Source organism: Aphelocoma coerulescens, chromosome 1, assembly GCF_041296385.1.
Source record: "Aphelocoma coerulescens isolate FSJ_1873_10779 chromosome 1, UR_Acoe_1.0, whole genome shotgun sequence".
NCBI classification, from domain to species: Eukaryota; Metazoa; Chordata; class Aves; order Passeriformes; family Corvidae; genus Aphelocoma; species Aphelocoma coerulescens.
The window spans coordinates 120,536,120-120,549,843 of NC_091013.1; the positions used below are offsets into that span (position 1 = coordinate 120,536,120).

General features: G+C 56.5%; 1 long non-coding RNA gene across 1 annotated transcript; it reads left to right on the plus strand.

Annotated features, from left to right (window-relative positions):
• The first annotated feature begins 7,441 nt into the window (after positions 1–7,441).
• On the plus strand, positions 7,442–8,701 carry LOC138120133 (uncharacterized). The gene is made up of 3 exons (XR_011155745.1): positions 7,442–7,574; positions 7,698–7,808; positions 8,543–8,701. It is a non-coding gene; the product is annotated as an uncharacterized lncRNA (long non-coding RNA).
• The last annotated feature ends 5,023 nt before the right edge of the window (positions 8,702–13,724 follow it).

Below are 13,724 nucleotides of genomic sequence, written 5' to 3' on the forward strand. Positions count from 1 at the left end.
CTGTTTGTGTAGGAAAATGGGAGTTTGGGGGCTGAATCGGAGTTTCTCTCTGGGGCATTTTTGAGGGAAAAGCTGAGGTGCTGTTTAAGGGAGGGAATGCACATTTTTGGGGTGGAAAAGGTTTAATCAATATTGTAGAGGAAGTAAAATGTTGGGGGTAAAAGTGGATGCAATCTGGAGGGGACAGAATGAATATTTTGAAGGCAAAATGGGGAACTCAGTAGTGGACAGAGGGGGAACATTTTGGAGGCAACACTTGACAAACTCTCTGGGGTGGAGAACGAAGACATTGAGGGAAAAATGAGGTGGTGAGCAGTGGGCACGTAGGGAAGGTTGTGGGGGTAAATCTTGAGAAAAGCCCCGTGGTATTCAAGAAATTCTTGGAATCAGGACGGAGGAATTCAGCGGTGGAAAACCAGGGGAATTTTGCGGGGGTAAAACTTTAAAAGATCTAAGAGTTGAGAGTGAGTGTTTTTAGGTGAAAAGGATGTCTTGTTGAAGTTGGGCATCTGGATTGTGGCATTTATGGATCAGAGGGTGTGTTTCCAGAAAGTAGAAGATAAAGAAGACTCCCAAAGCCTCGGTAGCTGTGTTAAGAAATCCCTGCCAGGGAAGAAAGGTACCTAAAGCTCCTAGAAGTAGGGACTAATTAGCATGGGAAGGGAAAAACCCAGCCCAGTGGGAGAGAGCAGGCCGGGTAAGGGAAGAGAAGGATGCCCTTAAGAAGAAGCAGGGAAGGGGAATTTCTCGGTTTGCTCAAATGTATCAAAAAGTTTGGAATCTGGGTCTGTGTGGAGGCCGGGATTTTCTCGGCCACATCCAGAGCCCAGCACTAGGAATAAAGTAATTCCAGGCTTTACAACGCCAAAAATGCAGTACCAGAGAGTTCTGTTGTCCCGAGGACTTGGGGGATATTTGGCAAAAATTTCTGGGGGCCCAGGCTGGACCGAGCTTTTCACACTCCCCCGATTCACGGGATCGGGGATTCCAGCGTGCCCTGCACGGGTTTTTCAGGGAAGTCCCAAATCCGTGTGAGCACGAAGCAGAATCCCCTGGGAGCTGAAGGCAACGGGATATTTCTTGGGAATTTTGAAGGATTAGGTGGGTCCTCAGTGTTAGGTTGGAATGAACGCAAATTGTCCGGGAGTTGCTGGTTTAGGGATGGCCAGGTCTGGATTTGGATTTGTGGGCACCGAGCGTTCCTTGTGTCAGCTTTAGGTCTGGGTTGGTGGGAATTGTCGGAGAAAAGAGAAGGGAATTGCAATGCAGAGCTCCATTCCTGGAGAAAGGATCAGGATGGGAGAGGAAAGGCTGTGGGGCTGCTGGGAGCTCCTGGAGACCAAAAGGATCTGAGGTCCGGAGGCAAAAGCTGTGGAAGAAAGGCTGAAAAGGGTGCGGGGTGGGGCGGGAGGGGGAGGAGGGCACTGCGGGGGGTGGGGGGAAAGAGGGAAAGGATCCCTGCTCCTGGAATCCAGCAGGGACCAGGAGAGGATCATTTTCCATCCACTGCTCTCAGTGGAATCCTAATAAGGAAGGTCGAAGGAAAGTGATTCATTTGTTTGTTCTTAGGTTTGGAATGAAAGGTGCTCTTCCAGAGTGGAATATTCACCTGTTAAAATTCTGTTGGATCCAGGAAAAGAGGGAGGCAGCAGCTGGGGAATGAACGGGTGGATTTTTGGTGGATACAGGCAAAGGCATGGGCAGGGGCTCTTAGGTAAAATACACTTCATGGGCAGCACCAGGAAAAGCCTCAACTGCCCTTTTTTTCCAAGCTCTGACATTCCAGAGGAGTAAGCAGTGGTCAGCACATGGCTCTCTATAATTCCTTGGATGGCCAGTGCTTTGTTGGGAAGAGGTGACATTTGGAAAGCAACAAATCCGGGGATATAATTCCTGATAGTGAGGCCCTGGTTTTGATAGCCTTCCAGCACCCGAACGCAACAGAGGGAATGCTGGAGGAGGAGGTGGAAAACGCTGTCGCTCCGTTGGTGGAATTCCTGGGAAATGGAAAGCAGCAGAAGCAGCAAGAACAGAGTTGGAAGCAGGCTCCAGCCAGGTAAGGCAGCCACCAAATCCTTTGGAATTAGAACTGGGCAGGGGTGGGAAGAATTAATTGTTACATTCGTAGCCCATGGATTCCTGAGCAGGATCCTGGCAGGGAAGACTGCAGGGATCGGCCTGGGGACTGTTCCCGGCTGGGGGCAGCGAGGCTTGGAATTGGCTGGAGGGAAGAAAGGGGGATCCTTTGAGCACAAGGATCAGCTGTGAAATGTGGAGATGGCATCAGACAATTCCTCGGGAGGGTTCGGTTCCTGGGCCAAATGGATCTCCTGCCTTGTGAAGGAGCTCAGAGATCTGGGAAGAGCCCAACGAGCGCAGGGAATGGACTGGCAGATAAAACTGCTGGGGAACAGTGGGGAAAAGCATCCGAACAGGGGGCCTCGTTTTGTACAGGAATGGTACAAAAAATTGTCCGAAAGAGCAGGAATCCAATGGGATTTACATGTTCCTTGGAGACCACATTCCAGTGGGAAGTCTGAGACACGGTAACAAAACCTAAAAAGGCAAATGAGCCCAATCTGCCCAAAGCCTCCAATGGCAACATTCCCTGGCATTGCTGAGGAATTCAGCCGAGCTCCAAGCAAAAAGTGAGCCCCTATGGAATCCTTTCTGGGAGACCCTATCCAGCTGGGACTCTTCCTGGAGAAGGCCATGGGATATGGGTTATCCCAGGTCCAGAGAATATGTCATTTCCTTGTGAAAAACACTTGGATCACTGCATCACTTATTGTTTTAGGCTCACCAGTCACCCGGGCTATCCAAGTCCGTCCTCCCCAGCAGGGAGAGCGGGAGCGCATCCGGACATGGAGAATTTCTGGGAGAGCCCGGGAGAAGAAAGAAGGCTCCAGCTTCACAGATCTGTGTCATAACCCATCCTGTCGGCCGCTCCTGTTTAAACCTGGTGGATTGGTCCTCTTGGATTCAACCTGAGCAGCGCTAATTGCTGGGAATGAAGCAGCCTTTGGTACTTCTTTTCCACGAAACCTCTCCATCCTGCCCTTCAATCCTGTTGCAAACAGGGGAAAAACCTAAAACTCTGTTTTTTTCCCCCTCTCTCCTTTTCACTTTGCCTCCTCTTTTCTTGCAGGCTTTGGGCTATCCAGGCTTGGATGTGGATTAGGCAGAGCACCCTGTAAGCTCAGCTCCAGGTGGGATTGCAGCAGTGTTGGAAGCACCAGGGATTCTCCCAAGGTTTGGTGTGAGGAGCTGCATCTTGGGAGGGGCTGGGATTTTGTGCACTTCTGGCTGTCCAGGTACAGGGATGGGTTCCTGGGCGATCTAATGATATTATATAACGATCGTACAAGGAGATCTATATAAAAAATCTTCCATTGTCATCCTTCTCCCAGCCCCACTGTGTTTTCAGGATCCTAGAGGCAGAGTTTGGGTCTGGACAAGGCTCTCAGGCACAGGGTGGGATTCTTGGGGTGCAGGGCCAGGATGTGGACTCGATGCTCCCTGTGGGTCCCTTCCAGCCCAGGGAATGCTGCGATCCTGTGCCCGTGGAGGTGAAATAAAGGGGATCGGTGGGGTTTTTGCCCGCTGTGTTCACGGCCCCGCCGGCTCCGGGCGGGTTAAAGGCGCAGCTGCCCCGAGACAGCGGGACCGGCCGGGGCTGCTCGCTCCCGGTGCTGCCGCCTTGTGGGGAGAGCCCGGCACTGCAGCCCGGAACGGCGCTGGACACGGGATCGGCGTGGAACAGCAGCCCAGGGAATGCTGAGGCGTCCCAGGGAATGCAGAGGCACCCCAGGGAAGGCTGAGGCGTCCCCTGCCCGGGGCACTCGGCAGCAAATCCCTGATGTTGAGCGGAAAAAGGAAAGTTCTGGGTTAGTGGGAGGAGGTTTCTGGAATGGAGTTGGGACAGGTGCTGATCCACGCATGGAATCACGGGGTGGTTTGGCTTGGAAGAGCCACCAAGATCATTTACGCTCTGTTTGTTGTCCGATTCCACAGCAAAGTACATCCAGAACTGGCACCTCACCCTCACGGACAGCAGGAATGTCTTGCATAGCTCTTGGAATGGGAAGGGCCGTTGGGAGCTCTGGCAGGAGCAGGTAAGAACAGAAATGGGATCATTCCGGCTGCTGCTGGAGGTGGTTTTCTGCTTTCAGGCTGTTCTTCTGACTGATCCTTTCACAGCACTGTTCTAGGGCACATTTGAGGGTAATTCCAGGAATTTCAAACCAGATAAAAACTGGTGGGGAAAAAATGTGAACCTGATCCATTTCTGGTAATTCCAAGCTTCTCCCACAACACCGTTCCAGGGGAAAGCTGATGAAAGGGTGAAGATGCAGAGGAGCAAGTGCTGTAAACCCCCCTGGCACTCTGACAGAGCAGACCTTGCAGTACTCGCAGCAGATCTCTTGGAGAAAGTGTGGGATGGCAAGGTTTTCCAGGAAAGCAAAAGGAGGGCAGAGATGAGGGAATAGGCTTCCAGTTATTCCTTTAGCTGAAAGCCTGGGGGAATTGAGAGGGGCCACAAGAACTGTTTGTGTAGGAAAATGGGAGTTTGGGGGCTGAATCGGAGTTTCTCTCTGGGGCATTTTTGAGGGAAAAGCTGAGGTGCTGTTTAAGGGAGGGAATGCACATTTTTGGGGTGGAAAAGGTTTAATCAATATTGTAGAGGAAGTAAAATGTTGGGGGTAAAAGTGGATGCAATCTGGAGGGGACAGAAGGAATATTTTGAAGGCAAAATGGGGAACTCGGTAGTGGACAGAGGGGGAACATTTTGGAGGCAACACTTGACAAACTCTCTGGGGTGGAGAACAAAGACATTGAGGGAAAAATGAGGTGGTGAGCAGTGGGCACGTAGGGAAGGTTGTGGGGGTAAATCTTGAGAAAAGCCCCGTGGTATTCAAGAAATTCTTGGAATCAGGACGGAGGAATTCAGCGGTGGAAAAGCAGGGGAATTTTGCGGGGGTAAAACTTTAAAAGATCTAAGAGTTGAGAGTGAGTGTTTTTAGGTGAAAAGGATGTCTTGTTGAAGTTGGGCATCTGGATTGTGGCATTTATGGATCAGAGGGTGTGTTTCCAGAAAGTAGAAGATAAAGAAGACTCCCAAAGCCTCGGTAGCTGTGTTAAGAAATCCCTGCCAGGGAAGAAAGGTACCTAAAGCTCCTAGAAGTAGGGACTAATTAGCATGGGAAGCAGGGGAAAACCCAGCCCAGTGGGAGAGAGCAGGCCGGGTAAGGGAAGAGAAGGATGCCCTTAAGAAGAAGCAGGGAAGGGGAATTTCTCGGTTTGCTCAAATGTATCAAAAAGTTTGGAATCTGGGTCTGTGTGGAGGCCGGGATTTTCTCGGCCACATCCAGAGCCCAGCACTAGGAATAAAGTAATTCCAGGCTTTACAACGCCAAAAATGCAGTACCAGAGAGTTCTGTTGTCCCGAGGACTTGGGGGATATTTGGCAAAAATTTCTGGGGGCCCAGGCTGGACCGAGCTTTTCACACTCCCCGGATTCACGGGATCGGGGATTCCAGCGTGCCCTGCACGGGTTTTTCAGGGAAGTCCCAAATCCGTGTGAGCACGAAGCAGAATCCCCGGGGAGCTGAAGGCAACGGGATATTTCTTGGGAATTTTGAAGGATTAGGTGAGTCCTCAGTGTTAGGTTGGAATGAACGCAAATTGTCCGGGAGTTGCTGGTTTAGGGATGGCCAGGTCTGGATTTGGATTTGTGGGCACCGAGCGTTCCTTGTGTCAGCTTTAGGTCTGGGTTGGTGGGAATTGTCGGAGAAAAGAGAAGGGAATTGCAATGCAGAGCTCCATTCCTGGAGAAAGGATCAGGATGGGAGAGGAAAGGCTGTGGAGCTGCTGGGAGCTCCTGGAGACCAAAAGGATCTGAGGTCCGGAGGCAAAAGCTGTGGAAGAAAGGCTGAAAAGGGTGCGGGGTGGGGCGGGAGGGGGAGGAGGGCACCGCGGGGGGTGGGGGGAAAGAGGGAAAGGATCCCTGCTCCGGGAATCCAGCAGGGGCCAGGAGAGGATCATTTTCCATCCACTGCTCTCAGTGGAATCCTAATAAGGAAGGTCGAAGGAAAGTGATTCATTTGTTTGTTCTTAGGTTTGGAATGAAAGGTGCTCTTCCAGAGGGGAATATTCACCTGTTAAAATTCTGTTGGATCCAGGAAAAGAGGGAGGCAGCAGCTGGGGAATGAACGGGTGGATTTTTGGCGGATACAGGCAAAGGCATGGGCAGGGGCACTTAGGTAAAATACACTTCATGGGCAGCACCAGGAAAAGCCTCAACTGCCCTTTTTTTCCAAGCTCTGACATTCCAGAGGAGTAAGCAGTGGTCAGCACATGGCTCTCTAGAATTCCTTGGATGGCCAGTGCTTTGTTGGGAAGAGGTGACATTTGGAAAGGAACAAATCCGGGGATATAATTCCTGATAGTGAGGCCCAGGTTTTGATATCCTTCCAGCACCCGAACGCAACAGAGGGAATGCTGGAGGAGGAGGTGGAAAACGCTGTCGCTCCGTTGGTGGAATTCCTGGGAAATGGAAAGCAGCAGAAGCAGCAAGAACAGAGTTGGAAGCAGGCTCCAGCCGGGTAAGGCAGCCACCAAATCCTTTGGAATTAGAACTGGGCAGGGGTGGGAAGAATTAATTCTTACATTCGTAGCCCATGGATTCCTGAGCAGGATCCTGGCAGGGAAGACTGCAAGGATCGGCCTGGGGACTGTTCCCGGCTGGGGGCAGCGAGGCTTGGAATTGGCTGGAGGGAAGAAAGGGGGATCCTTTGAGCACAAGGATCAGCTGTGAAATGTGGAGATGGCATCAGACAATTCCTCGGGAGGGTTCGGTTCCTGGGCCAAATGGATCTCCTGCCTTGTGAAGGAGCTCAGAGATCTGGGAAGAGCCCAACCAGCACAGGGAATGCACTGGCAGATAAAACTGCTGGGGAACAGTGGGGAAAAGCATCCGAACAGGGGGCCTCGTTTTGTACAGGAATGGTACAAAAAATTGTCCGAAAGAGCAGGAATCCAATGGGATTTACATGTTCCTTGGAGACCACATTCCAGTGGGAAGTCTGAGAGACGGTAACAAAACCTAAAAAGGCAATTGAGCCCAATCTGCCCAAAGCCTCCAATGGCAACATTCCCTGGCATTGCTGAGGAATTCAGCCGAGCTCCAAGCAAAAGGTGAGCCCCTATGGAATCCTTTCTGGGAGACCCTATCCAGCTGGGACTCTTCCTGGAGAAGGCCATGGGATATGGGTTATCCCAGGTCCAGAGAATATGTAATTTCCTGGGGAAAAACACTTGGATCACTGCATCACTTATTGTTTTAGGCTCACCAGTCACCCGGGCTATCCAAGTCCGTCCTCCCCAGCGGGGAGAGCGGGAGCGCGTCCGGACATGGAGAATTTCTGGGAGAGCCCGGGAGAAGGAAGAAGGCTCCAGCTTCACAGATCTGTGTCATAACCCATCCTGTCGGCCGCTCCTGTTTAAACCTGGTGGATTGGGCCTCTTGGATTCAACCTGAGCAGCGCTAATTGCTGGGAATGAAGCAGCCTTTGGTACTTCTTTTCCACAAAACCTCTCCATCCTGCCCTTCGATCCTGTTGCAAACACAGGAAAAACCTAAAACTCTGGTTTTTTCCCCCTCACTCCTTTTCACTTTGCCTCCTCTTTTCTTGCAGGCTTTGGGCTATCCAGGCTTGGATGTGGATTAGGCAGAGCACCCTGTAAGCTCAGCTCCAGGTGGGATTGCAGCGGTGTTGGAAGCACCAGGGATTCTCCCAAGGTTTGGTGTGAGGAGCTGCATCTTGGGAGGGGCTGGGATTTTGTGCACTTCTGGCTGTCCAGGTACAGGGATGGGTTCCTGGGCGATCTAATGATATTATATAACGATCGTACAAGGAGATCTATATAAAAAATCCTCCCTTGTTACCCTTCTCCCAGCCCCGCTGTGTTTTCAGGATCCTAGGGGCAGAGTTTGGGTCTGGACAAGGCTCTCGGGCACAGGGTGGGATTCTTGGGGTGCAGGACCAGGATTTGGACTCGATGCTCCCTGCGGGTCCCTTCCAGCCCAGGGAATGCTGCGATCCTGTGCCTCTGGGGGTGAAATAAAGGGGATCGGTGGGGTTTTTGCCCGCTGTGTTCACGGCCCCGCCGGCTCCGGGCGGGTTAAAGGCGCAGCTGCCCCGAGACAGCGGGACCGGCCGGGGCTGCTCGCTCCCGGTGCTGCCGCCTTGTGGGGAGAGCCCGGCACTGCAGCCCGGAACGGCGCTGGACACGGGATCGGCGTGGAACAGCAGCCCAGGGAATGCTGAGGCACCCCAGGGAAGGCTGAGGCGTCCCCTGCCCGGGGCACTTGGCAGCAAATCCCTGATGTTGAGCGGAAAAAGGAAAGTTCTGGGTTAGTGGGAGGAGGTTTCTGGAATGGAGTTGGGTCAGGTGCTGATCCACGCATGGAATCACGGGGTGGTTTGGCTTGGAAGAGACCACCAAGATTATTTATGCTGTTTGTTGTCTGATTCCACAGCAAAGAACGTCCAAAACTGCCACCTCACCCTCACAGACAGCAGGAATGTCTTCCATAGCTCTTGTTTTGGAATGGAAATGGCTGTTGGGAGCTCTGGCAGGACCAGGTAAGAACAGAAATGGGATCATTCCGGCTGCTGCTGGAGGTGGTTTTCTCCTTTCAGGCTGTTCTTCTGATTGATCCTTTCACAGCACTGTTCCAGGGCACAATTGAGGGTCATTCCAGGAATTTCAAACCAGATGAAAACTGGTGGGGAAAAAATGTGAACCTGATCCATTTCTGGTAATTCCAAGCTTCTCCCACAACACCGTTCCAGGGGAAAGCTGATGAAAGGGTGAAGATGCAGAGGAGCAAGTGCTGTAAACCCCCCTGGCACTCTGACAGAGCAGACCTTGCAGTACTCCCAGCAGATCTCTTGGAGAAACTGTGGGATCACAGGGTTTTCCAGGAAAGCAAAACGAGGGCAGAGATGAGGGAATAGGCTTCCAGTTAAGAATGGTTTGGTGGGTGTAGGAATGATTCTTGTATGTGTGATGCTTCCCTTTTTATTCCTGAATAATTAAAAAATTCTTGCTTTAATAAACCATTTAAATTTAGGAATTTAAATTTGAGAGGGAACAGTGCAAAAATAATACCGGGGGAGGTCATGGAATGATGGAATGGTTTGGGTTGAAAGCCCCATCTCTGAGCCTGTTCTGGGCAGGCTCCTGCCCATCGGCCACTCGGTGCAGGTGGACATGGAAGTCATGGAGGCGTTCAGGGAACGCTGATTGTTTTTCCCTGCCTCTGGCAGTCAGGTCATTACAAAGACTAATTGACCTCTTCCAGTGGGGAGACATTTGAACAAGAGGTGCCAAAAAGAATTGGAGCTTCTGCACGATGAAATCTGCAAGAATCCAACTTAAAATCCCCCCTGGATGGTCACCGGTGCGATTCCCACGGACTGGTCACCTTGGCCAGGAGTGTCCAATCCTGCTGTCAATGCACTGGACCAGGATGTCATTTTCATTTCATGTAAAGACCCTCTGGGTGCCCCCCAGTCACTGGAAGGACCGGACTGGGCTCCCAGGGCAGTAATTCCAGGTGTTCTCTTCATGGGAATAGCACAGGGGCCTTCCCCTTGCCCAGAGGAGCAGCCAGTGCCTCCCTCAGTCCACAAATCCCCAGGACAGAACACAGAGAAAGTAACAGGAATATGGAAATCCCCCACAGTGGGAGATTCTGGTGCTCTGGATTAAATTTTGGATTTATAATGTTAAAGGGAGGGGGGTGTGGAGGGGTTTTTCTCCCTCTCCTGTTCATTATTGTTACCACTGCTCTTGTTGCTCTCACTGTTATTATGTGTTGTCATTAATCTCAAATGGTTGTATTTGTCTTGGTTTCCATTCTTAAACTGTTCTGAGCTGGAATTTTGTCTCTGGTCTCTTCCCCATCCCACGGGGGGTGAGGGAGCAGCTGCTGGTGCCCAGCTGGGGTCCAGCTGTGGCCCCGGGCACTTCTGGGGGCTCCGAACCCGAGGGACAGGAGCGGTTTTGGGCTCACAAAAAGAGACCCAGTGCTGCGTTTCGGGGGCTCAAAAGCAGGCGCAGAGCTTAAAAGCAGAGACTAAATCCTGCATTGTGGAGTCCTATTACCGCAGGCCGAGGCCCTAGGGTATATCACTGTGTCCCGCAGCCGCAGGGAGGAGGAGGAGGAGAGAAGATCCAGCAGGCAGGAATTGTGCAGCAAGATTCATTTCTTTAATTATTTTACAAACTCTATTATAGACTTTTTTCTTCATAGTCTAATTGGACAAACGATCAGCCTCCCCTTGGGGGTGATTGGCTAAAATCCTAAAACATCCACTCTCAAAATATTTTTCTACTGTACCATTATCAAGACTTTTCAAGGTTGCAGGTGGTGGTTTGGTTGTTTACATTCCCTGCCACCTCTTCTGTGAGAGAGAGAAGTCTCTCACAGACTTAGAAAATAGCAAGAGAACCCTTGCTAACAGCATTTCTCTATCTAAAGAGTCCTGAGAGCAGGCTGGTATGGCCAGAGCTGGGACTCAGAAACAGTGACTAAATCCTGTTTTCAGGGCTTGAGGAAGAGAATGAGTCCTGTGTGTTTGGGCTCACAAAGAGAAACTGAAGTGCTGCGTTTTGCTGGACCTGAATTAAAGCCTAAATGCCGTGTTTTGATGCTCAAAGCGGGCTCTTCGGGCCAGGGCGAGTCTGTGTCTCTGAGCTCCGAGTCCTGCCTTAGGCACAGCCCGAAGCCGGGCTCCCCGGCCTCACGCAGAGCTCGGGAGCAGCGACTCAGCGCCGCGTCCGGGGCTGGCGGCAGAGCCCGGGGCCGCGTCGTGGGGCCCAAGGCGGGCTCCGGGAGGGGCTCAGGGCTGAGCGGAGCCCGGCCCGGCGCGTCGGGCCCGGCTCGGGATCCCGGGGCTGCCCGGGCGCTGGCACAGCCCCGGCTCCCCGCGGAGAGCCGGCCGGAGCAGGAGCGGCAGCGCCGGGCTCGGCCCCAGCGCCCGTCCCGGAGCGGCTCCTCCCGGTCCCGATGCCAGCCCCAATCCCGCCGGGAAAGAGGCGGCGCCGCCCGGGACCCGCAGCGGCCGCCGGCAGGACCCGGAGCCCCGGTCCCGGGAGCGGCCCCGGTGCGCGGGGCGGGCCCGGCCCGGGAGAGAGAGGCGGGGCCCCGAGCGATGGAGCCGCCCCCGTGCCGGGCAGGGCGGGCCCCGGGGCCGGGCGGGGCCGGGGCTCTGGGGCGGTCCCGGGCGGGGCCGGGGGCGCGGCTTCAGGGGCGGCCCCTAATCCCGCTCAGGTGCGCGGGGCGGGGTCCGCACAGGTGCGCGGGGCCCCAGCGCGGCTGCGCGGGGCGGGGCCGAGGGGATTTAAGGCCCGGAAATCGCCCCCGCCGCCATTTGCGCGCTCAGAAGTCGGTGAGGCTGCCGCCGGGCCGGGCTCCCCCTCTTTCCTCCCCCTCTTTCTCCTGCCCCTATCCTCCTCCTTCTTCCCCCGCTTATCACCTCTTTCCTACCCCCCCAGTTCTTTCTCTCCCCCACACCCTCCCTTTCCCTCCCAGCCCCCCTCCTGCCCTCTCCCCAGCGCCCCCCACCCTCTCTCCCTGCTCCCCTGCGCATCCCTGACCCCCCCAGCCCTCCTTTGTCCCCCAGCCCTCCTTTCTCCCCTCTCCGTACCCCGCTCCCCAACCCGACTCCCCTCTCTTCCCCTTCTCCCCCTCCTCTGACCATCATCCCTCGCCCTCACCCGGCCTTTCCCTTCCCCCCTCGTTCTCCCCAACGCACCCCGACTCCTCTCCCTACCCTATCTCATTCCTTCCACCTCCCCGTGTTCCTGTTCCCGCTTTCCCCCTCTGCACCTTGACCCCCCCCCCCCACCTGTGCTCCGTCCTCGTCCTCCCCCCCCTCCTTTCCTGTCCCCCCACCCCGCCTCTCCCTGCACACCCCGAACCCCCCACCTGCCCTCCTTCTTTGACCCCCTCTGCTCCCTTATTCCCGTCCTCTGTCCCGTCTTTCTCCCGCAGCCGCGGGGCTCGGGGCGCCGGAGAATAAAGCCCAGAGGGCCGGAGCCCGGCGCCCCTGCCCTCGCTGGAGCCCCACACGGGGCCGGACCCGCTCGGCGGGTCCTCTGTGCAAACAAGAACACCGCCGGGGCTCCGGCTTTCCACACACACACTGGGGATCCCCTCCTCAGGAGGGGGTCCCGGGAGGGGGGGGTGGGTTTCAGGGAGGGTGGTGGGTTGGGGTGGGCCCCCTCCGGAGGAGGGGGTCCCGGGGGGGGGCGGGTGGGTTCCGGGGAGGGTGGTGGGTTGGGGTGGGCCCCCTCCGGAGGAGGGGGTCCCGAGGGGGGGGTGGGGGGGGTGGGCCCCCTCCGGAGGAGGGGGTCCCGGGAGGGGGTCAGGGTGGGCCCCCCTCCGGAGGAGGGGGTCCGGGGGAGGGGGGTGGGGCGGAGGGGGGACTTTCCCCCCCTCCAGTCCCCGCCCCCTCTCCCGGACCCCCTCCTCCGGACGGGGCTCCCCCAGGCCCCCTCCCCGGGACCCCCTCCTCCGGACGGGGCCCCGGGGGGGAGGGAGGGGGGCGGGTGGGGTGGGGGGGAAGCAGAGGGGGTCACGTCACTCTGCAGCATGAACAGACATAGAGACCACAGGCCAAACCAACAGCCCCTCCCGGCGGGCCCCCCCCACCCCACCCGCCCCCCTCCCTCCCCCCCGGGGCCCCGGTCCGGAGGAGGGGGTCCCGGGGAGGGGGCCGGGGGGAGCCCCGTCCGGAGGAGGGGGTCCGGGAGAGGGGGCGGGGACTGGAGGGGGGGAAAGTCCCCCCTCCGCCCCACCCCCCTCCCCCGGACCCCCTCCTCCGGAGGGGGCCCACCCTGACCCCCTCCCGGGACCCCCTCCTCCGGAGGGGGCCCACCCCAACCCACCACCCTCCCCGAAACCCACCCACCCCCCCCGGGACCCCCTCCTCCGGAGGGGGCCCACCCCAACCCACCACCCTCCCCGAAACCCACCCACCCCTCCCGGGACCCCCTCCTCCGGAGGGGGCCCACCCCAACCCACCACCCTCCCTGAAACCCACCCACCCGCCCCCCCGGGACCCCCTCCTCCGGTGGAGGGGGCCCACCCTACCCCAACACACCCCCCCCCGGGACCCCCTCCTGAGGAGGGGATCCCCAGTGTGATGTGTGGAAAGCCGGAGCCCCGGCGGTGTTCTTGTTTGCACAGGGGACCCGCCGAGCGGGTCCGGCCCCGTGTGGGGCTCCAGCGAGGGCAGGGGCGCCGGGCTCCGGCCCTCTGGGCTTTATTCTCCGGCGCCCCGAGCCCCGCGGCTGCGGGGGAAAGACGGGACAGAGGACGGGAATAAGGGAGCAGAGGGGGTCAAAGAAGGAGGGCAGGTGGGGGGTTCGGGGTGTGCAGGGAGAGGCGGGGTGGGGGGACAGGAAAGGAGGGGGGGGAGGACGAGGACGGAGCACAGGTGGGGGGGGTCAAGGTGCAGAGGGGGAAAGCGGGAAGAGGAACACGGGGAGGTGGAAGGAAAGGTGGGAGACAGAGGGGGAGGATTGAGGGCAGGTGGGGGAAATTGGGAGGGGAAGGGGAGCAGGGTGAGAGGGCAGGGGGGACGCGGGATGGGGGGGGGGGAGGAACGGTGGAGGAGGGGGGGGGGATGGAGGGGTAGGGCAGGGTT